A 22151-nucleotide genomic window follows, 5' to 3' on the forward strand; every position below is an offset into this window, starting at 1 on the left:
TATAAAAAGTCTCTGGTTGGGAACTTTTCGGGTAAAAGCTTGTTTAGGATATTTTACATCTTAGTTTTCCATGTGTACAGCTAGTTTAACTAGTTTGTTTGGGTATAAGTTTTTATACAAAGGCACTGTCTTAATTATGTATTAAGAAAATACCTTGTTTTAAATACCTCATGCATTTGAAGCATCTGAAAGTACAAATGTATGTCCTTTCATGATGCGTATTATGTGTGGTTGATATTAAATGTATGCTTTTGATTAAAACCCAGGTTTATTAGGTACTTTTTCAGGGGAAATACCCCATGTTTAAGAGTGATGGCAATGATATTTTCTCTTGTTTTCTTTTTTAAAAATTCACTTTTTTAAAAATGTATAATATTGCTTAATTTGATAATTGTGTAGGATATGACATCATGAATGGGTTTGTATAAAAGTGATTTGGCGCTCTTTTATTATTGTCTGAAGAAGCTCTTGGTTTTGGCCAGGAGCGAAAACGTTTTTATTAAAAATACGTTAACGATTTCTTGCTTTGGTTTGGAGTACTTTGACTTGCCTACTTCGTTTGTTTGTTTTGGAGTTTTGTTTTCGTTGCTTTCATAAGTCAATTATTGAAGTCAATAATTTTTTGTTCATATTGTGGTATCATCCTAGACAAGGGTAAAATGCTGTCCAAAGCTAGGGACATACCTGCCCAGGACACATATTCAGTGTACCCCATGGACTTTGCTAGTACTGTTTTTGTATGTTTTTTCATACTGTTAAACTGCTTCTCCTCTTCCTCCTGCAGTTCACTAACCTATTTAGTTTTGTTATGCTATGTTACCTTTACTGTCTGTCTGAAGTTCATAGGTTCATAGATTAGTACTAGGCTAACTGCCCTTGCGAGCCATTTTAAGCCTAACCAATTATCCCTTGTGAGACTCAAACCCTGTACCTTGTGTTTGCAAGGCAAATACCTTAACCATTAGGCCACCCTCCCAACCCAAGTACCTCACTATTCTTTCTTATTTATAAATATACACAGTATAGGCTAACTATAATCCATATTGCTGCACACTGAAATCTACATGGGTCACATCCCACACTTAAATATTACAGGAGTTCACTATCAATGTGAGTTAGCCATATGTGTTGTGCCTAAGAGAAATGGCTATTACACTTTAAAGCATCTACTGAACCCCCAGGATCTAAGGAACATGATTGATGCATTAAGCACTCAGCATGCTTATACAGTATAGAATCCAATTCCTAATACTACTACTATCACTACTACTGTTACCATTACTACTACTACTACAGCTACTATCACAACCATCACTACTATTCCACTACCACTACTACTATTACCACTAGTACTACTATTACTACTACTACCCCTACTGCTGCTAATGCTACCACTACTACTACTACCACCACCACTATTACCACTAGTACTATTACTGCTACTACCATTACTGTCACTACTGCTACTACCATCACTACTACTACCACTACTACTACTATTACTACTACTGCTACTACTACTATAACCATCATCACTACTAATACTACTACTACTACTGTTACTGCTACTATTGCTACTGCTACTACCACTAGCACTACAACTACTCCTATTGCCAGTACTGCTGCGGCTACTACTACTACTACCACTACACTATTATTACTACTACTTCTCTTACTACTATTAGTACTACTAATGCTACTACTACTGCTACTACTATTACTACTACTACTACTACCACTACTACATTCTACTACTATTACTATTACTACTGTTACTGCTACTACTATTGTTACTACCATTACTATTACTACTGCTATTGATTATAATGTTGGAGTTTAATTCAAGGAGGGACTAGATTAAATGGAATTTGTTAAAATCAAAAACACCCTATGAACAGGTTTTACAAAATTATCACTGGAAATTGAGAAGGTGTCTAAATGCACAACTGTAGTCAGATACTTCACTGGAACATAAATGATCAGAACTTAGGGATACACCCAAATCTCATGTTATACTGCACATTGATGCATTCCTTTCTGATGTTCCAGCACCCACTTCAGCAGACAGTGTACAGAATTTCACCACATGAGAATATCATTATGTGTTGAATATTTCATAAAAATGTGCAGCTTTCATTGAATGGCTAAAGTGAGCTCAGACATTAAGTTCTGCAGCTGTTTTGATCCAGGTTCAGGAAGTCTCTCACAACCAAGTTAAAACCTATTGAACCATGGTTTAAAGGCCGGGCCTCCTTCCCTAACCATGAGGTGCTCAGAATATTTACATTATTATGCACAACAAATAACTTTGCAGTGGAGGAGGACCTTGTCTTGAAGCCTCTTGAGAGGATGTTTGATTTGATGGTGTGCTCCTAATTAAAACCTGCAGATTACCATTTGCTAATGAACCCTGGGAGATACCTGCCTGCTGCTTTTGTTACTCCAGTCCCACTATCACTGTCTGAGAATGTGACACTGGTGGTGACGATGGTGATAAGTCTGCAAGGAGGAAACATGGCACACTGGTCAGCAATGCCCACACGGTCTGTACTCTAATCTGTAGTCCACATATCCAAAGTGATGTGCTTCTTTATCCTGAATGAATACATTGAAGTATCAAATATTCTCATAAGAACACTTTTTTATATCCCTGGGAAGGTAAGCTTCATGAAAAAGATTCTACTAGGTACTCAAGTTTCAGAACTACCGTTTCTAGCAGGACTTTCAAATTAATTTGTGACACAGAAGAACAAAAAAAACAGCAGCAGGTTAAGTGCTACCATCTCTGCAGTGACATTCAATCACATGCTTTATTTTATGCCTGACCTGCTTAAATTTCATGCCTGTAAAAACATAGCTTTGACACCTGCCACTAAAGATGTGCTCGTGTGTGTGTGTGTGTGTGTGTGTGTGTGTGTGTGTGTGTGTGTGTGTGCGTGTGTGTGTTGTTTTTTGGTAACTATTTCTTATTTTTATTTACTTTTTTACAGTACTAAGACAAGTCAATACCAATGTGAACCTGGATGAGCTGTTGCAGGTGAAGGAGAGCTGTAAATTAGAGGCTGAAATAAGTTGGAGATGGATGAGTCTTTGTGCTTTGACTCACAGATGGCATATTGTAATCATCAAATTTGCCACCAACAACCTCCATAAAACTTTTGTTGTAACTGCTATTCTAACCATGTTTTACACGATCAGGGCAAACCGTGCATTCCTCTGTACTGGTCCCATACTGTAACTCATTATGGTGATCAGCTGAATGCTTACTTAAGACTCTTTAACAGATATAAAAATTAGTACTTAGCCATGTACCTTCAGAGACGTTATGTTCTAAACATATTGTTTTCTTTCACTTAATTTGGTTTAAATAATCTTGCAGGTACCCTAAGTGTTTCATTACTTATCTTTTATAAAGGAATCGCATACTATGATTTCAGTGTCCTTTTAAGCTGCTTCCTAATAAGGAAGGGGGAGTGACATTCTTACTATCATCACCTGAACAGGCATTTAGCCAGGCATACACCAACTGAGCCACATCATGCAAAGTTTTTTATTCTCCAGTGCACCTGCCTGATGGATATACAACCTTTATCTAAGTGGTTCATTTGTTCCCTCAGGGGAAGGTAAGAGCCAGGCATCCTCAAGCTAGGCAAGAGTCCTACAACCTACTCTTTCCTACCTGGGATGCCTTACAAGCCCATTTGTTCCTTTGTTTCTACTATGGCAAGAGAGGGGTATTAAGAAGGGGGGGGCAGATTATTGATCGGGTGAAGCAGCCAACCCTCTCCCATTGGAGCATCTCTCTCCCTTACAGTGGCTCATTGAGCTCTGTTTCCATGCTGGTGGCCACAGCGAGTTTGCCTCCACACATTCTCCCAGGTTACATGCATGCTGGTAGCATATGATCATAGGTTCATACTGTACAGGTGCAACAACTAGTGCTCCCCCTAGGTGCCACCCAACTGGGAACCCAGATCTGTCTTCTTCTCCTGAATGGGTGATCTGACAGTGGCTGCTATACGAATTCATTTTTGTAGAATCAGCATTTTAACTAACACTAAATGCCTATTCTTTAGACACATAGGAAAAAACTAATTAATTGCTTCTAGTACATGAATTTTAATCCATGTGTGGCATCTTTAATTTCACACTTAGTATGTATGCCATATAAGAGAAGGGCAGATGTACTGGAAGGGACTTAGTATGTATGCCATGTAAGAGAAGGGCAGATGTATTGGGAAGGGCAACAGTATAGCAGTCTGCTATACAAATCTTGACATTTCTGGCTACATATCTGCACATGAACCACAGCTGATATCAGAATGTCTTATTCTCCTCCACCCCCAGATAACCACTGACTATTCTGGTCAACTAGTAGGAACTGATCCAACAATTACTGCCTCTTGAATTATGTCTATGGACATGCGTTTGTTGCCCTTTTTTTTGTTCTTTGGGTAGTAGGGCCATCCTCATCACTGTATATCAAGCTGCACATTTTCCTCTGCCTCATCAGCTCCATCCTTCTGCAGCTATTTTTTTTTTTTTTTTTGCTGCTCCTACACTTCACCTTATATGATGGTAACTACTAATACTGCTTTTACCTAATTTCTTCAGAACAAATTCATAATCAGTATCCAAATAAATTCTTCCCCTCTTGTTTCATCTGTCTTTTCACCATAATCCTTCTCTATTGTTTGGTCAGCTGGTTGACCCATTACAATGGCTCTTGTGTTTGTTCACTAATTACAAGAGTTGGCTGTACTTACAGTCACCTTCATTTACTGTACCACTGCTGTCATTGCTTTTGTTAGGATGATGGCGAATGCAGATTTCTCAACAGCTCAGTCCTCTGGCCTAGTCATCTATTTTCTAAACATATCCCTTTCCCTGTCATATTCTTTTCATCTGTTTTCCTAAAAGGATTGTCCTGGTGAGGGTCACACTGGTGGGAGACTGAGCAGGACAGGTCAGTCTTCCCTGTCCCCAGTAACATTCCCCCACTCATCATGTGGGAGCCCAAGAATTCCTAGGCAAGCTAAGAGATGGGCTTCTTGGCATGCCGTGCCTATACCTAGGTTCTCCTCATAATAGGCCATATCTGATGCACCTTTTATTGGAAGCACCTAGGAGGTATCCTCACTAGATTCTCAGACCACATCATCCAACTCCTCTCTGTCAAAGGCTGTACTCTGAAATACCGCTGAAATTTCCATTCAGTTGTGACAAGTGAGCCAGTAGCCTTGTCAAAGAATGCTGTTTCCACTACTTTCATCTGCAAACTCATCTTTTTTTAACTAAACTATTGTGTTGAGGTTTACAATATTTTCAACTTACAAATTACATGTATGTAATTTGTAATTTCTCCAAAGCCAACTTCATGCTTCTTAAGACAGAAGTGGTGAACTTCAAGACACCCATGCAGATGGACAATACAGTTACGACTGCTGAATCCTACACAGATGCACTCTATAAGCACTTACACGAGTGCATGGATCGTGCTATCCCGAACAGAACCAAGATGCTATCCTCCAAAAAAAGGAAGCCAATCTGGTGGTCCCCTGCCATAAACAAACTCTACAACAGAAGGAAGAAACTGTTACAAAAGAGAGTAAACTCCCATGAGTGGAGGAGTTCCCTGGTCAGCCTCAGTAAGAAGCTGAGATCTCTTATAAGATCATCCAAAGCTAGCTACGAAATCAAAATTGCCACTGATTCTAGGGACAACCACAAAACATTCTATAGCTATGTCAAGAATCTCAATGGCAACATCCAGATCTGCTCTGAGTTACAGCACAATGTCATGGAAATTACGGAACCAACTGATATTGCCAACATCCTGGCAGATAGGTTCAGTGCTAACTTTAACCCCCCCCTCACCCCCTAAAGGGCCAATATCTATACAGGAAGAATGCAGAGTCCCTGTAATCACAACTACGCAGGTAAAAGCTGCACTCTCTAAAGCCAAAAACACAGCATCCATGGGACCGGACAATATCCCAGTATGCGTTTTACATGAACTTCAGAACGAACTGGCTCCCCACCTAAGCACCATGTTCAGTCATAGTCTCTCATCAGGCTTTGTGCCCACTGATTGGTGCACAGCAACAGTTATCCCACTCCACAAAGGGGGAGCCAAAACTGATCCCGGGAACTATCGCCCTATTAGCCTGACAAGCCTGGTCTGTAAGGCCATGGAATGTATCATCATGGAACTCATAAACAAAGACATTGGTAACCTCCAAACTCTGGACCCCACCCAGTTCAGGTTTGTGAAAGGCAGATCATGCCTCCTGAACTGATCGACTTCTTTGAGGCAGTCACCAAAGCTGTAGATGAGGGTAAGGTGGTTCACACAGCCCATCTTGACCTCGCCAAGGCTTTCAACACCATCCCCTATTCTGGAATTATAGCTAAACTCACTAAACTAGGTATAAATCCCTATGTTACAAGATGGGTTGCCAATTTGCTCATTGACAGAACCCACACTGTAAAAGTTGCACACTCCAAATCTGACTTCAAACCAGTGACAAGTGGAGTACCACACGGCTCAATCCTGGGACCTCTCCTGTTTGGTATCTACTTCTCTGAAGTACAGGCTAACACAGAAGGCCTTTGGCTAATGAAGTTCGCAGATGACTGCAAACTAGGAGCCATAGTTGAGTCCCCAAATGATGTAGACATCCTACAGAAGGACCTCACTGAGACAGATGCCTGGTGTCAGAGCCATGGCCTCAAGCTCAGTACCAAAAAGTGCATTGTTATCCCCTTTGGTAAAAACTCTGTACCCATGAACTACCACATAGGTGGCAGTCTACTTAACGCCAAATGTGTGATAAGAGATTTGGGGACCCAAGTGGACAGTAGTCTCTCCTTTGATAATCACATCACCACAGTAGTCAGGAAATCCTTCTATGTGGCACACCTCATCACAAAAGGGTTCTCATCTAGGAAAAAAGAGGTCATTGTTCCCCTCTACTCGACACTCATTAGACCCATTATAGAGTACAATGCCCCTTTTGGAATGTACCTCACAAGACATCTGCAGCAGCTGGAAAGGCCACAGAAGTACCTCACAAAGAGGATTACTGGCCTCAAACAGATGCCCTACACTGACCGTCTCAAAAAACTCTAGCTTTACTCCATAGCATATCACCTACTCTGAGGTGATCTCTGTCTAACATATAAAGCTATGTAAAACCCAGATCTGTTGGACATGCTACACCTAAAGAAATCCCAATCCCTCCAAGCTACATGCTCTAGGGACCTAAACTTTGTCACCACAATAAACAGGACATGCTAGAGGGATAGATTCCTGTCCCAGAGACTTCCCATACTCTGGAACAAGCTACCCATCTATGTCAAGTAAAGTTCCTCATTAGCACTCTTCAAGAAAAATCTTGATAAGTGGATGGGAAATAGGCAATACACCCCGGGGATCACTTCTGTGGCTCTGCTCGACAGGGGCACAGGAAAATAACTTTCTTGGGTGGCATAAGCCAGGGAACCTTGTTGGCTAGGCTTACTTAGGCCCTTGGACCGATAGCCTAGCACCTATCTATATCTACATTATACCAGATTGCAGTTCATGTTTTCTATCACACAAAAAGCTGTGTAGCCATAGATATACAGCATAATAACTTTAAACTGAAACGAAATATATTGTGCACTTTTCTGATCTTCTACTAATATAAAGTTCCTTTACAAAATTGTTCTTCCCTGTGTTTCTGTATTAACCACACCATAACTCCTCCTGACTTTATATTGCCATCTCTCATGTCCCTCATTTATTCCTTATAACTCAACATGATCCATGTTGTGTCTGAGGAGCATTAATCTTGCTATGATCAGTTTCCTTTTCTTTCTTTTTCTTTCTTTTTTTCTTTCCAGTTCCATTTTATAGTAGAGCTACAGACTCAGTAACTGGTATTGTATCATACACTGCTCTCACCATTTCCCAGACGACCAAATAATCTGAACAGCCATTAGACACATGTGCACAAACATCAAGCAGAGTTTTTCTTTCTGCAACTCACAGTCATATTCAAATAGCCCCCTCATCTAGTGGCACAAAGTGCAACTGTGCAGCAGTCATTTAGGAACTTGTGACCATCCCAGTACTCACTTGTGGCCTGTCTAGAGGTAGTTTCCTTAATTTACATAACAAACTTTCCCTATCCTGAGTCAGACAGACCATCCTGGCTGAGATATTTGGTTTCAGAACAAGTGCTACATGAAGGGGTAAGGCCAGCTAGATATAACTGATGCTTTTGACCTCCTGCATAACTCTGGTTCACAGGATTGTTCAGAAAGCATGTGTTCATGTGCTTCACTTTGTCCTGACAGCACTCAGCTAATTTACTCATGTGATGTAATTCCATAGAAGCTTGCAGGATGAATTGCAACCTGCTGCTGATGGGATTCCTGTTTGTTTTTGAAGGAGACACTTGAAGATCAGACACTCATGGCAATTTACATGATTTACATCACGGACCACATGTCATATAATGTCGTAGACTGTGCTGCTATGTTAGCAGGTTCTTAAACTGTGATATGACTATAGTCCTTTCACAGAGAACAATATGGTGTCCTTAACAGACTCATTTTAAGAGTGGTCCTGTTGGCTGGCACTGAGGCTGAAGAATCACTGGGGGCATGGAAGAGAAGGAGCAGACCCTTACATGGGTGTAGGTGAAATTTCACTGTCCACAGAATATTCCATTTGGACACAGGGGAGTCAGCAGAGACCAGGTTTTGCTTATTTAGTTTTATTTATATTTTGATTAGTAGGATGTTTTTCAGAGGGAGTGAGGGAGATGAAGTCCCCCAAAGTACAGTAGAGTTATTCCGCTGAAAGCACACTTTTATTTTGAGTCACATATGTTTGCTTTAGTAAAAGCTGGAGAGCACATGGTATGGGAATGTATACCAGAGATCATGTGGTATGAGCTGCTGTTGCCGCATTATTCTGAAACAAGATCAGGTGTATTGATATGCAAATTAAATTACTGTATCAAAAGGGAAAAGAAATAAAAAAAAAGATTTAGCCAAGTCAAATTCTTCAGCACTAAGTCAACTAAACAGATGCTTTAGTATACTTTATTTGGTTGAAAAACATCTGAAAGTAGTAATAAGTTGCTCAGATACAGTTTTGAAATGTTTGCACACCTGGCAATTTGATTTGGCTGGGTCCCAGCCAGGATTCAGCAGTGATACTACCTAAAGGATTATGGTCCCCAGTGGTTACATGGTGGCCATGGACAAACCAAGAAATGCTCACAATAACCCTGACTTTCAATATGGTCATCAATAGGTAGAGGAGGTCAGGGGAAAAATGTTCCCTTTGTGACTCACAGTAGTTTGTACCTCAAAATCACTTATACAGGAGGCAATATCTCAGTTCTGTCACCCAACTGTTTCTTTCCCTCCCCTTCCACTTCAAAGCTCTTGACAAATGTTCTACTTCAAAAAAAAAAAAAAGATCTGTCAAAGAAGAAGGTGCAAACGTCCCTTAAAATAGTAATCCAGGAAGTACTACTAGTCTAACAATGAATTGGAAATTGTTCTTGAGTCTTACAAAATAAGGCATTTAAAGCCCATGCTAGGCTTATACAGCTTTACACAAAAGCTTCATTCCCAAAGAGACTTGTAGCATAGTCACACTTAAGTCCATTCATCCATCCACAACCTCTTTTTCCCATTTTTGCACACATGGGTCAGGGTGTCACTTCAACAGTGACAATCACCTAGAGCCAAGGTTTTCACCACTGGGTGGCTAGCCCTGCCGCATCTGTTCTTCCATAACACACACTTGCATGCACACTCACACCTATGGCCAATTTAGTGTCCAATCCACCTACTGCATATCTTTTAGAATGTGGGATGAAACTGGTGCACCCAGAGGAAATTCATGTGAACACAGGGAGGACATGCAGACTCTGCACAGAAGGCACCCCAGTCAATAATTGAACCAAGGGCACCTCTTGATATGAGGCAACAATCCTATCTGCTGTGCTACTTTTCTGACACTTCAGTCATCACTCCCATATCTACCCAGAGGAAGCTGGATGTGGCATTTGGATGTTCTAGATTTAGAGTTGTACATCAAGGAAGTGAAGCAGTCTAGAAGATTCCTGCATCTTCAAACAGGAGTCTGCCAAGTTTTATACCTCTCTTTTTGGTTTTGATCCAGTCAAGACAACAAGTTGCATATCAGTGTTCTGAAGAAACAGCATTTTTCCCCTTCTTGTGCTATTGCCCACTTTCTTCAAGTCTATGAGTCCATTCAGCCAGAAAACATGATAATGGTGTGATATATCAACAGGCTGGGGAGGGCGTTCACACCCCTGTGCAGGAAAGCCATGACACTGTGGGTTGGAACTTCAAGTTCATTTTCTTTATGTAGTTCATATCCATGGGTAGTCCAACTGCTTTATTTGCAGACTCAATGAGCACATCTCTCTGCCTTACAAGAGTCTTTGAGTCCTTCCATGGCCATAAAGATCTCTCAGAAACATTGCCTCCCAATGTGGCGCCTCTTTGCTTCTCCATACAGGATGTCACATCTCCTTCAGTTCAGTTCAGTTCACTTCTAATTAGAAGAGTACAGGATGCTCAAAAGAGTACCCTATGTATTCCCTCTATTTTTCTTCATTACAAAATATTTCCAAAAGGTAAAATAATCCAAGGCCAAAGTGAATCCAATGGCCTTTTACTGGTCCAGACAAGTTTGTCTCTCTCTCCCTTGTCAAGTTCAAGTTGCCATTCCATTCTGACTTCCCCTCTGCTATTGTCTGCAAACTTACCCTTTCAGGAGAGGTCATCCAAATCTCCATGCCCTCAAGTTGATGGTTTGGCTAGTGTACTTCTCTTAATAGTTAGTTTTTTTCTGCTAGGTAGCTTCTTTCTTTCTTAACTTTTGATTATTGTCCCTCTACACAGAGAACTTATAAAGCTGAAAGGAAGAAGCTTTTTTATTTGGACTGCAACATATAGTCTAAATTCCTTTCCCATTGGTGTTGCCATGGTCTTTAATTATCTTTCAGGGAAATTTGATTCCAGCCTTGACTTCTCCTCCATCAAGTTTACCTAGCACTACTTTCTAAATCAGAATCAGAATCACATTTATTGGCCAAGTATGCATGCATACAAGGAATTTGACTCCAGTTTCAGTGACTCTCCAAGTATAAATTACATAAATGACAGGCATACAACTATTAAGAACAAGACAAATGACATACACGCAACTATTAAGAACAAGACAAAAAAACTACATGTACATACAAGGTGCAAAGTGCAACTCAGTGCAAGAAATATTGAAATAAACTCTGCAAGTAACAAGTATTAACAATATGCAAACAACACTGCAGAATCCTTGGAGGCTTGGGAAAAAAAATACCCCAACCTAATAAGCTGAGTTAACCATTTATGAACTTGATGGCCTGTGGGGAAAAAAATCTTATATCTGCTTGTTTTGGTGTGTATTAATCTATAATGCCTGGCTGATGGTAGTAGTTCAAAAAGATGGTGGCCTGGATGTGAAGGGTTGGTGATGATCTTCCCTGCCCTTTTCATGACTCTGGAATAGCACAGTTCCTGTAAGAAGGGCAAATTAACACCAATGATATTTTCGACAGACGTGACTATTCAGTGTAACTTATTTTTGTCATGATTAGACAGAGATCCAAACCACACTGTTTTGGATGAGCTGAGAACAGACTCAGTGACTGCTGTATAGAACTGAATCAACAGTTCCTGTGGGAGGTTGAACTTCCTCAGCTGTCACAGAAAGTACATTCGCTGTTGTGCCTTTTTTATGCTGGACCCTACATTGGTCTCCCACTTCACTTTATAGATCCCAAAAACTTGAAGGATTCCACAACTGACACATATATTCACATATATGAATATAAAGAGGGGGGATAATATTGTAGTACCACTCCTAAAGTCCATAAAGTCCACTGTCATCTCCACAGTTTTAAGAGTGTTCAGTTCCAGATTATTCTGACTACACCAAAGGACCAGCTGCTCAACCTCCCATCTATATGCAGGCTAATCACCATTCCTGATGAGCCTGATGATACTTGTATCATCTGCATATTTAATAAGTTTGACAGAGGGGTCCTTAGAGGTGCAGTCATTACTGAAGAGGGAGAATAGCAGTGGAGAGAGCACACATCCCTGGGGACACCTGCACTGATCGTGCAATAACTAGATGTTTCACCTGCTGTTTCCTATTGGTTAGAAAATTGTGATCCATTGACAGGTGGAAGCAGGAATAGAAAGCTGGCAGAGTTTCAAGTGAAGAAGTTCTGAAATTATTGTATTAAATGCAGAGCTGAAGTCCACAAACAGAATCCTTGCATATGTCTCTGGGTTGTCAAGATGTTGCAAGATATAGTGCAGGCCCATATTAACTGGATCATCCACTGACCGATTCTCTCTATAAGCAAACTGAAGGGGGTCCAACGAGGGAGCTGTAATATCCTTCAAGTGAACCAACACCAGCCTCTCAAAAATCTTCATGACCACTGATGTCAAAGCGATAGGCCTGTAGTCATTCAGTCCTATTATAGTGGATTTTTAGGCACTGGAATAATTGTGGCTTGTTTGAAGCATAAGGGAACTTCACACAGCTTTAATGATTTATTAAAAATCCGAGTAAAAACAGGAGCCCCTGGACCAGTTGCTTCCTTAATTTGCTATCTTTTGAAAAAATGATGCACATCCTCCTCAGAGATAATTAATGCAGGCTGAATGTGAGAATGTGTGAAATGTGTGAAAGAGAGAGTCATGTATAAATTCCAAGAAGACAAGGATTCCCTGTCTTTGGTCTTTCTCAAGTCCTGCAAAACTTTCCTTTGAAGACTCCTTTGTTTAATACTCTCTCTTCAGGATCCTGTTCCATCTCATATTTATTTTATGTTGGAAAAACTCAGTTTTTCTTTAGTCAAAGTCAAAGTAAACTTGATTGTCATTTTAGAACTACACATGTGTAGCCTAAATGAAATTTCATGCATCAGCTCAGTTCTTGAGATTACAAAGGAAAGTGAAACAATACATACAAGTAGAGGAATAAACATAACTAACAAATACAACACTACTCCTAATACACGCAAGAAAGAGCAGGGACATTTACCAACACTCATATACGAAAAGAATAACCTCCCCTGAGTTAAATTAACTACCCTATTTAAAGAAATACAAAACACACACTACAGATTGAACAATGCCTAAGTTATTTGTCTAATATTGCACTTGAGTGGGTTAAAAAATACTGACTATGTATACAATAAATAAATAATGCACTTACTTGGAATATAGGTAAGTATATATTGCACAACTAAATAAAAATTGATTTATGAGCCCAGACCCCTGGGACTAGTGCCTAAGTTCAGAAGTCTAATCACTGTAAGGTAGAAACTGTTATTGAATCTTGTAGTCAAGCGATGGATGCTGCGATATCTTCTGCTCGATGCCAAATGCTTAAACAGCCATGAGCAGGATGCGTGCTGTCCTGCATTATTTTTGTGGCCTTTCGGATGCTTCTTGCAGAATAAAGACGTATCACTGGAAGACTGGAACCTGTTACCTTCTCTGCAACCCTCACCACTCTTTGTTGGGCCTTCCTTTCTGTAACTATGCAGCTTCCAAACCACACTGTGAAGTTGCAGGTGAGGATGCTCTCTACTGCACCTCTATAGAAGGTGCAGAGAATATGAGGAGGAAGCTTAGCTTTTTTCAACTTTCTTAAAAAGTGGAGGCATTGGTGCACTTTCTTGACCAGTTGGCTGGTGTTTTCAGACCATGAGAGATCCTCTGATATGTGTACACCCAGGAATTTCATACTCTTAACCCCCTCCACATTCTTACCATTGATCCTGAGTACTGGGTGGTTTGTTCTTCTTTTTCTGAAGTCAATGATAATCTCTTTGGTCTTGCTTACATTCAGGTCAAGGTTGTTCCCCTCGCACCAACTGATCAGAGATGCCGCCTCCTCTCTGTACACCCTTTCATCTTCCTTTGTGGTGAGCCCCATAGCTGTGGTGTCATCAGGAAACTTGATGATATGGTTGGACTTGTGCTTAGCACAGCAGTCATGGGTGAGGATGCTGAATAATGGTGGGCTGAGAACACATCCCTGTGGAACCCCCGTGTTAAGCATGATACACCTAGATGTGTTCTTACCTGAACACACCTTCTGTGGTCTGTCAGCCAGGAAGTCCAGGATCCAGTTACAGTGATGTTTACTTATTCCTAAATGTGCCAGTTTTTCTATCAGCTGCACTGGTACTACCATGTTAAATGCAGAGCTGAAGTCTATGAACAGCATCTTCACATACTTTGTGTTTGCCCTCTAAATGCTCAAGGGAGATGTGCAGTGCTACTGATATGGCATCATCCATGGATCAGTTAGCTCTGTACACAGAGGGTCAAAATCAGTTGGTAGGCATGATGAAAGATGCTTTTTGACTAGCGCTCAAAACATTTCATAACAGTAGATGTCAGAGCAACTGGCTTGTAGTCATTAGGGCTGGAGGGAGTGGTTTTCTTAGGTAGTGGGATGATGTTAGTTTCCTTGTAGCATGGTGGTTCTTTTACCATGGCAAGAGAGGTGTTAAATATTTCCTTGGGCACTGTGCATAATTGATCAGCACAGCCTTTTAACACCTTGTCCAGTATGTTGTCTGGGCCAGCAGCCTTCCTGGGGTTCACTCTCCTTAGCTCTCTTCTTGCCTCCTCTGTGCTGAGGTTGAGTACTACATCCAGCTCATCAGTGGGTAGCTTTAGTGCCAACCTGTTGTTTCTTTCCTCAATTCTACCAAAGAAGATGTTCAAACTGTCCAGGAATTCGATGCTGTGCTCACACTGTGCTGACCTGATTTTGTAATCAGTGGTCTCCTGTTTGCCTTGCCATAGTCTCCTTGCATCCTTCATGTCCTCAGAGTGGCCATACTACCTCTTAGCCTCCTTTATACCCCTCCTCAGATTACCTCTTGTTATACTTAGGGCTGTTTTGTCCTTAGCTCTGTAAGCTGCGTTTCTCTCCTTCAGAAGCTCTATAACTTAAGGGTGAGCCTTGGTTTCTGGTTAGCTTTAATAGTGATACTCTTGGTATTTGTTACCCCATCAACAGATTTTGAAATGTATGCCATCACTACATCAGTGTATTCATCAATGTTCATATACTGATTCACTGTGGCTGCCTCCTTGAGCATATCCCAGCTGGTTCTTTCAAAGCAGTCTTGGAGGGTCTCCATAGCCCCCTTAGAACATGCACTGATTTGTTTCTTCATGGGTTTCTCTCCAACCAGTACAGTTTTGTAAGCTGGTGATGGCAAGATGATATAATGGTCAGAGTTTCCCATTTGTGGAAGTTGCACTGCCTTATAAGCTTTCTTTAAGTTTATGTACACCTTGTCCAGGATATTATCACCCCTTGTAGGAATATCCACATACTGATGGTGGTGTGGAAGTACTTCTTTCAGATCTGCTTTATTAAAGTCTCCAGCTGCCGCGTGTGCAAAGTCAGGATATTTGCTCTGCAGCTCACCCATGTGATTCAATAGTTTATTTAGAGCCTCAGTGGTATTATCACTAGGTGGGATATGCTCCACTGTTACACTGATTCCATTTAGCTCCCTGGGCAAGTAAAATGGTCTATATTTAATGGACAGGAGCTCTAAGTTCTCACAGCAGTGAGATGGTATAATTTCACAGCTACTGCACCATCTTTTAACACAGATGCAGACTCCACCTCCTCTGGCCTTTCCACACAGTCTATGTTTTCTATTTGCACGAAACAGCATACAATTTTTTAGGTTTACTGCACTATCATTTATCTTGTCATGCAGCCACATCTCAGTAATCAAAAATAAACAAGTATTTCTCACTTTGTTCTTCTTGGAGAGTTCCACTCTCAAGTAGTCCATCTTTTATTTTATATTGGTATATTGTATATAATATACAGTGGATATAAAAAGTTTACACACCCCTGTTAAAATGCCAGGTTTTTATGATATAAAAAAAAATGAGACCACAATAAATCATTTCAAAACTTTTCCCACCTTTAATGTGACCTATAACCTGTACAATTCAATTGAAAAACAAACATCTGTTGGGGGAAAAATATAAAAAGTAAAAAACATACAATAAGCTGGTTGCATAAGTGTGCACACCCTTAAACTAATACTTTGTTGAAGCACCTTTTGATTTAATTACAACATTCAGTCTTCTTGGGTACACACCTGCCAACAATTGAAAAAGACTCTGACTAACCCCAAATAAAGTTCAGCTGTCCTAGTAGGATATTCCTGACATTTACTCAGTTGCCTGCTACAGCAAAAGCCATGGTTCGGAGAGAGCTTACAAAGCATCAAAGGGATCTCATTGTTGAAAGGTATCAGTTAGGAGAAGGGTACAAAAAAATTTCCAGAGCATTGGATATACCATGGAACACAGGGAAGACAGTCATCAAAAAGTGGAGAAAATATGGAACAGTGACTTTGCAAAGAACTGGACGTCCCCCCAAAATTGATGAAAAGACAAGATGAAAACTTCTCAGGGAAGCTGCCAAGAGACCTATAGCAACACTGAAGGAGCTGGTGGAATTTCTGGCAAGTACTGGTTGTGTACTACATGTGACAACAAACTCCCATATTCTCCATATGTCTGGACTATGGGGTAGGGTTGCAAGATGGAAGCCTTTTCTTACACAGATAAAACATCCAAGCCCAGCTAAAATTTGCAAAAAAATACATCAAGTCTCCCAAAAGCATGTGGAAAAATGTGTTATGGTCTGATCAGACCAAGGCTGAACTTTTTGGCCACAATTCCAAAAGGTACGTTTGGCGCAAAAACACTTTGCATCACCAAAAGAACACCATCCCCATGGTGGTGGCAGAGTTATGCTTTGGGGTTGCTTTTCTCCTCAAGGTGGAGGGAATTATGAACAGTTCCAAATACCAGTCACTTTTGGCCCAAAACCTTCAAGTGTCTTCTAGAAAGCTGAAGACGAAGAGGAATTTCATCTTTCAACATGACAATGACCCCAAGCATACATCGAAATCAATGAAAGAATGGCTTCACTAGATGAAAATTAAAGTTTTGCAATGGCCCAGCCAGAGCCCAGACCTAAATCCAATAGAAAATTGGTGGGGTGACCTGAAGAGGGCTGTGCACAAGAGATGCCCTTACAATCTGACAGATTGGAGTGCTTTTGCAAGGAAGAGTGGGCAAATATTGCCAAGTCAAGATGTGCCAAGCTGATAGACTCCTACCCAAGAAGACTGAATTCTGTAATTAAATCAAAAGGTGCTTCAACAAAGTATTAGTTTAAGGGTGGGGGCAAGCTTATGCAACCAGCTTATTGTATGTTTTTTATTTTTTATATTTTTTTCACTTAACAGATTTGTTTGTTTTTCAACTGAATTGTGCAAGTTATAGGTCACATTAAAGGTGGGAAAAGTTTAGAAATTATTTATTGTGCTCTCATTTTTATGTCACAAAAAACTGGTATTTTTACAGGGGTGTGTAAACTTTTTATATCCACTGTATATTATATTTATATTAGTATATTATCATTTAAGTCCATATTGTAACCTATTGCTTCAGCAGAGCTGACACTGTTGACCTGGGAAAACTGTTTTTTCTTGGTAGCCATTGTTTTAGCTCACAGAATTTCTAAGTTGCAGGCCTTTGCTATTAGCCCTTGTTATTTAGCCTTTGCAAAGAAGAAAACTTCTATGCATATCAATACTTTTTCTTGTCCAAGAAAAGCCCGGCTCCCTATCACGCTGTCACTGACGCAGGTTGTCGAATGCGTCTTTGTCGAACTGAAAAGCGTGAAAAGGCAAAATAGTGAAGCGGCTTTTCAGCGAATTCTTTCCCTGGGAAAGAATTTGTTTGGCCGCTTTCGCTACTTTGCCTTTTCGGCACTGTAGTGCGATCTCGGAGTTGGTATATTTAAATAGGGGGGTGTGAGGGCAAAGCCCCCCCCCCCACATTATGTAATGTTTTAAATTTTTTTTTCCTTCGGAACAGCGATTATTTTTCCCTTGGAAAAAAATCGCTGTTCTGAGGTTTCAACATTGTAAGCTTTTGCTTACATGGGGTCATTCGCTCGTCTGAGCATGCGATATCATAATATAGACCCGAAAAGTCCAGAGACCAATCAGCAGATGGTTCACTTATAGGTTTCCTTTTCACAGTATTCTAGTCAGGGATTATATCTTCTTCACTTCATGGATACTCACAGGCAGCTGAGATTCTGCATCACCAAAACATGGCCAATCTACAACGATGATAAATAGTTTGTTTCCTTTGCAAATAGTCATGAGGTCAAGAAGGTTACCAAGCAATGTCTTTCTTAATATCTCTCAGTTTACATTGTTTTCTAGTCTAAGAAGTATATCAAAACCTTACAAGTTTTTCCTAAAACACATTCTTCACAGGCCATCTCTATGTCTACTTCTTTCTAATGTGATATTTTTTATTATATTTGTTCTGCTGCTGCTACTTGGCCTTCCGCAAATATCTTTGTTAAGCATTAAAAACTGGAGATAGCTTCCAGGTTTAGATCATTCTCTTTCAACCTAAATAAGTAAGGGCATGTTTTCTTAGAAAAGCATCCCAGCAGGTTTGAGCAGGGGAGTCAGTCCTATCAATTCATGCAACTAGGGCTTTGCAATATCAGATATGAAAGTTATGGATACTCACCATAATTATGGATTTTCAGGTAGAGCTGTGGCTGTAAGCAATCTATTTGCAATCTGTTTTTCTTCCCCTTCCCTGTATTCTTTCTGTTCATTTGTGTTCTTTCACTTGTTCCAGTGCTAGAGAGGTAGGAGGAAGTAAGGTATTATGGGATAGTGGAGGAGGAGGAGTTAGCAGCACAGGAAATAATTAATTATTGAGTGGTTCCAATGCCGGAAGTGCAAGTCTTATCAGTTGCTACAACTAAAGCTTTAGTCACAGATTCAGTGTCATGATAAGTATCTGTAACATTTGTTTCAGGGATATTTTTACACTCAGCATTATTTGCAATTCAGACTGATTTTATACTAGCATGAACATGGCCGGCCTTAGGCACAGGCCAACTAGGCGGCCGCCTAGGGAGCCGGTATAGCAGGGGCACTTTTCCAGTATTTATTTGGTGTAGGTAGACCAGGATGGGGGCACCAGGTAATGTGTTGGGGGGCGCCATGGAGCTGTTTTGCCTAGGGCACCAGTTGACCTAGGGCCGTCCCTGAGGATGAAATATTATGTTGTGGGCATAGTTGACAAAAATAGATTAAACATACCACAAGGAAATATGCAGCCTGTGCTAAAGGCACCACAGGTTCCAGTACGGGCTGTAACTGAGGTCATACTTAGGAGTGCTAGCTATACCACAAGCTTCTACTTGCCTTCTAAATGACTCTACAGTGCGAACACACCTTTAAGAAGATGAAGAAAATGATTGTGCTGAATGAGGTGTTCATCCACTTTGATCAATCTTTGTTTATTAGCATTGCACATAATTCTTCATGTTATTAAATCAATATTGTTCTATTGTATCAACTCCACTGATTGTACAGAGAAATTCCTTGTGTTTGTTTCAAGATCAACCACTCACACTGAATGCAAGTGTACTCAGATAGGTGAAGAACTTACCTTGGTTTGGGGAGTTAAGAAACTCAGCTGAAACATACACAAGGAGGTTTATACTGGTTATTTATCAGCACCTGTGCTTGTCACAGTCAAGCAAGAAAAGAAACATCAATGATGGCTACAGGACAATTACAGTATTTGTTACTGGACCTAGGGAGGGCAGTTGTATATTAATGAATACACAGAAATGAGAAAACATGGGAATGGTGACGGATCATTGTAGTTCCTAAACAATAACCCTGATGATTCCACGAACATGGATTCATTGAATGTGTGCTGCACATATTTTATGCAGCTGTTACATATGATAATGGCTTCTATGTACAGAAAAAACAGGAATGACTTCATAGTCATGATATTAAATTACTTATTTGTAGAAAGATGGCATAATGGTGATAACGTATTATACCCTGCTTTTGTTGTTAAGGAAATACAAATGTGTGTATACTAAGGAACTTTATTATGGTTCCAGAGTAGTAATTCTGACAATGGTACAATCCAGAATTTTAGTATGGTTCCAGAGTAAGAACTTTATTATGGTTCCAGAGTGAAAATTCTGACCACGGTACAATCCATAACTTTATTATGGTTCTAGAGTAATAATTCTGACAATGGTAGAATCCAGAACTTTATTATGGTTTTAGAGTAATAATTATGAACTGGCAATGGTACATGGTATAGAAGATCTGCAGATTGTGCTTAATCACAAGATTAGTACTAATTTACTTGAAATGTCTCTTGTTGCCTGGCCTATACAGCAAAGGTTAAAAGGTCAGGGTAACCAATGGACAAGGACAAGCAGCATTTATGTTGTAGTTTATGCTCATTTTCCTATCTTCTGCTGGTATAATAAAAGCCCATAATTAAAATAAATGCCAGCATTCTAAATGACATATGCATTTCATTATAGATAAAGTCTTCAAAAAGGAAGATGTTTTAGGGACTTTCTGAAGATGGCCACTGGTCCTGTTTCTGAACGATTTCTACTAACTACATAAAGAACAGCCATCCAGAATATTTCTATGAAAAATATACTAATTATTTAAGATAATAATTGGGGTTCAATGGTTTTCATTAAAAAAAAAATAATGGCACCCCAGCAATTTTATATGAACATCTCGTAAATGTACAGTTAAATGTACAATGTCATGTTTTGAGCTTGCTGTTAATATTCATGCTGGTATTTCAATCCCAAGTTAACAAGAAATAGGGAAGTATAATGTTTATGCATTAATGGTACTTGTGCACAAGTGCTCATGTATCCAGGCTGGGCACACCACAGTGAAGCTTGAAACAATAAAGGGCGTAGTTATCATAGCTCTGTCTTCACATATTCATTATAAGAGTTAGCAATGAAATCCTATACTGTGCAGATACAAAATAATGTCCATCTTTCAGCCTATCAATAACTTCTTTCCCCAAATCTACCCATAGGCAAGAAGACTATCCACACTTTTTACAAATCAGTGGGAATCCATAACTTCACACCAGTGGGAAAAAAAGCGGTGGTTTCCTTTTAGTTGGACAACAGACTTTACTTAAAAACTACTGCCAGGCCCTATACCCATTACTTTTAAACTGGTTATAAATAATAACTATCCCTCAGATTTCCATATTTTAGCCAAAAAAGGACTATCCAAGGGGTTCCCACACAGGGAAGATGATGTTTATTTATAAGCTTCCAGAAGGAAATCCCACAGGAAATTCTTAAGATTGCTGATATATGATTAATGCTTCCAGTTCACCTTCTTGATATATATATTTAAATTTAACACAGTTATTAATTACTTAAGACACAGACAGACATACATTAATATATAAAGAAAACAAACCGTATTAACTTGTTTCCAGTTACATACATCATACATCACATATGTTCTTTTTCATAACTATCATCAGTCCAACATTTCATAAATTGCTCAATTCCTGGCTTCCCTTAAACCTCACTCCTCCTCCTGGACAGTATTCTGCATGTATTGTTCCCACAATTTCCATTTATTTTTATGTAATTTGCTACTACCCATTTCTAAAGATCCCACTTCCAGTCCTTTTATCTCTATAGGGATATTCATTATGTCAAATACAGTTTGTTTAGAGTTTGATTTCCATTTTCAGATAATAGCTTTTTGGCAGCCATCAGAATTAAGCTTAATAAAGCTTTACTATGTCTAGGTAATTCAGATCCTGTATTCTAGCTCAAAAGAATCATTTCCTTAGCTACATCTATTTGCTCACCCAATATGTCTAACAAAATACTCTGTAGGTAATTTTTAAAGTATGCCAACTCATTACACTCCCAAAACATATGTTCCCAGTTACCTCTTTCTTCTCAATCATACCTCCAACATTTAAATTTTATTTATTTGACATTTGATTACCAGGAAAGTCTGACGGGGTCCAGGAAAATCCATTTTCAGCAGAGACCCAGGGAGAAAAGCTCCAAATGCATGTAAAAAGAAATATTAATACAGAAGTTAAGACAATAATGACAATAAAAGTATATG

This window comes from Protopterus annectens, chromosome 11.part0, assembly GCF_019279795.1.
Source record: "Protopterus annectens isolate FY-2018-M chromosome 11.part0, PAN1.0, whole genome shotgun sequence".
NCBI classification, from domain to species: Eukaryota; Metazoa; Chordata; order Ceratodontiformes; family Protopteridae; genus Protopterus; species Protopterus annectens.